We start from the raw sequence: 3,911 nt of genomic DNA, 5'->3' as shown, positions 1-3,911 counted from the left end.
ATGAATGATGAACTAGAAACTCCGCTAGTATCTTCATGAGAATCACCGGATAAGAACATTGAAGGAAAAGAATGGAGAGACTTCACATCAATAAGATGGATACTTGAATAAGAAATCTTAGTCCTCAAGGAAAAAGGGTGGGAGGGCGGGAAAACAAAGGCAAGCTTGGGGCGGATGAAATGAACACCGTTGAAAAGAACTGATAATTGATCTTGTGGATGTTGAAAACGATCGGATTCACTTGAAGAGAAACACGCCGGTTGAAAAGGATTAACAAGACAATCTCGATAAACGAGAAGGATTAGTATTCACATAGGAATATGAGAACACCGCTTAGGAAAGGTATGGAATCAACATTTGACTTTGAAGCAAATCGAATACCACAACTCAAAAACAAAACAAAGGATTGGCTTGCGGAATAAGCCAGAACAAACATATGATAGAGATTTCGTCCAAAGTTTTCGTGGTGGGGCCTACACGGGCTCGATCGTACAGCACCATCATGTACAAGGCAGTGCACATGACATACGAAGCGTCCCCGAGTCAGCATAGCCAAGGACTCTTTAAGACACAACGAGACCACTGTAAAACCAACCGTGGATAGGCGGACCACTAGACGTCGAACCCCAATTTCATATCATACATCTGTCGGAAAGATATCCTAAGAGCTACTTGAATTCCCACCTATAAACTCCCGAAATTCTCCCGGTTATGCAATCAGGTGTTTGGGATACAAGGGAAGCAGAATATCTCACCCAAATCTAGCAAAATCCGACATCCAGCTGTATCCATCCTTCAACACATAACCAAGAAACCTTCGAAAATCGTTTACCTCAACCTTCGAAAAGCATCCGTTATACGAGTTATGGCAATACTCCCGAACTCCCGCCCCAGTACTGGGTGGCGTTGAGGTTATCTCACCAACAACTGCATAAAAGAGTTTTTCGATGTCGGCAAAACTCAGGTATTCTAGAACTGCAATGATAAAATTGTGACGACAACACCTCGGAGCTCAACTCCCCGGGACACTGCCACAACCCCTAAATGTCAGGAGGCACCAAGAACAATGTTCTCGTCACAAAAACATCGGAACGATTCCAAGATACCCGCGTGATCCTAAATTTTTTTTTGGTGAAATTTGAGAAGAGAAGAGTCAAAACTCTACGTCAGGATGCCTCACCAGAGCGACGAAGGGACTGAGGAGTAAAAAGAATTCCTACTCTCTGATATATATATATAATCCTAAATTTACTCAAAACATTTTTCTAGACTCAACAATGCCAGCGATTCGATCAAGCAGGGGGCTCCTAAGGTCGGGGAAGGCTCTGATACCAACTTGTAACGCCCTCGATGCGGCTATATCTCCCACATGTCGAAGCACAACTTAAAGGCATAACCGCATTAAAAGCAATGTCGCAAGTGAGGTAATCTTCACACAACCCATGTAATACATAAGGGAAAAAGATACATAGTTGGCTTACAATCGCCACTTTACACAACTACATGAATAAAGCATTACATCATCCACATACAAACAAGGTCCGACTACGGAACCCAAAATAAAATAAGACTACCCCAAATGCTACACAGATCCCCGATCGACCCCAACTGGGCTCCACTACTAATCAACTGGAAACAGAACAACATAACGAACACGATCTTCATCGAGCTCCTCCTTGAGCTTGGTTGCGTCACCTGCACGGTTCAACGGCACCTGCAAGCTGGTTTTGGAAGTATCTGTGAGTCACGGGGACTCAGCAATCTCACACCCTCGCGATCAAGACTATTTAAGCTTATAGGTAAGGGTAAAAGTATGAGGTGGAGCTGCAGCAAGCGACTAGCATATATGGTGGCTAACATACGCAAAAGAGAGAGAGAAGAGAAGGCAAAGCACGGTCGAGAAACTATGATCAAGAAGTGATCCTAGAACAACCTACGTCAAGCATTACTCCAACACCGTGTTCACTTCCCGGACTCCGCCGAGAAGAGACCATCACGGTTACACACACGAGATGAGCGCTCCATACAACTAAAACCAAACCTCGAGTTTCCCCGAGGGGGCGCTGCAAAGGGCTCTAGTTTGGACCAACACTCAGAGGAGCACTGGCCGGGGGGGGGGGGTTAATAAAGATGACCCTCGAGTCCGCGGAACCCAAGGGAAAAAGAGACTAGGTGGCGAATGGTAAAACCAATGTTGGACATTGCTGGAGGAGTTTTATTCAAGGCGGAATGTCAAGGGGTTCCCATTATAACCCAACCGTGTAAGGAACGCAAAATCCGGGAACATAACACCGATATGACGGAAACTAGGGCGGCAAGAGTGGCACAAAACACCAGGCATAAGGCCGAGCCTTCCACCCTTTACCAAGTATATAGATGCATTAAATAAAACAGAGATATTGTGATATCCCAACAAAATATCCATGTTCCAACAAGGAACAAACTCCAATCTTCACCTGCAACTAACAACACTATAAGAGGGGCTGAGCAAAGCGGTAACATAGCCAAACAACGGTTTGCTAGGACAAGGTGGGTTAGGGCTTGGCTTAACAATATGTGAGGCATGATAAGCAAGTGGTAGGTATCACAGCATAGGCATAGCAAAAGAGCGAGCAACTAGCAAGCAAAGATAGAAGTGATTTCGAGGGTATGGTCATCTTGCCTGAAATCCCGCAAGGAAGAAGAACGAGTCCTTGAAGAAGACAAACGGACGTAGTCGAACGGGTCCTCATAAACGCGACGTTATCGGAACTAACCCGAAGAAGCAACACCGGAAAGAAGCACACAACATAGTAAACAACCAACACATGAACATGGCATGATATGCGGGATGCGGTATGTGATGCATATGCATGATTTGGAAAGGAATGATTGAACCTGGCCTCAACTTGGAAATCCAAGAGTGCCACTGGAAAGGGGAGTTGATTTCGGTCGAAATCTATATAAAGATCACCGGAATCGGATGCACGGTTTGGAAATGGCAAGCAAAACAAATATGGCACCGGTCTGCGATAATCAACACGAGACCACCTAAATGCATCAAGAACAACATGCTACAGCACTCCAACATGAAAACAAAATACTTGGAAGGGATCCACTCATGATGCTTGACAAAAGATAAACACTGAGCTATGGCTAATTCACTCAATAACAGGTTCAAACAAGCATGGCAAAAGTGCAAAAGATAGTAGGTTACAGACTTAGTGAAAATAACATGTCAGGAATTTATCATCATGAAGCAATGTTTAGGGCACGATAACTACATGCTAAAGGAACATATCAAGGCAAAGAAAGGCATGACATGAAGCTACTCAAAGCATATAACAAAAGTCCCTTAGTGACCATGAGCCAAAAGGGATCAGAAAATACAACTGCAAGCATGTAAACATAACAAAAACATAAACAGATTCAGACTTAGTGAAAAACTGGAGCATGACAAAACAGATAACGAGTAGGCATGTTTACGAGCTCGATGCACTCACTACGAGGCATTGAATGACAAACTAAGCATACACCCATCAAATAGACATGGCATAGAAGCTAGACATGGCAAGAACAACAACATAACATGCACGGATCAATTACAACAAGCTCGGCAAAATTGCTAAACATGTTAACAATCTGCCAGGAACATTTTATAGCAAAAGTAGAGCTCGATTGACTCAAGCTAGGTTGCTCCCTAATTGCAAAAAAAGGCATGGATGGATATATGACCACAATATTTACAAAACATCCTTAGTGATCATGCTCAAAAGATGCACGTATCACTAGGAAAGAACATGAACATATGGCATAAAAATAATGACAGGGCAAGGACTTAGTGAAATTCTAAGTCCGTGAAATCAGCAACATTGAGTAAGTTACTTGGCATGCTTGTGCTAGTCACCACAAAGATCACAAAAATACATGGC

Source organism: Triticum urartu, chromosome 2A, assembly GCF_056163025.1.
Source record: "Triticum urartu cultivar PI428250 chromosome 2A, HENAU_Tu73, whole genome shotgun sequence".
NCBI lineage: Eukaryota > Viridiplantae > Streptophyta > Magnoliopsida > Poales > Poaceae > Triticum > Triticum urartu.
The sequence above is the reverse complement of the archived record's forward strand: the minus strand, read 5'-3'. Positions refer to the sequence as shown.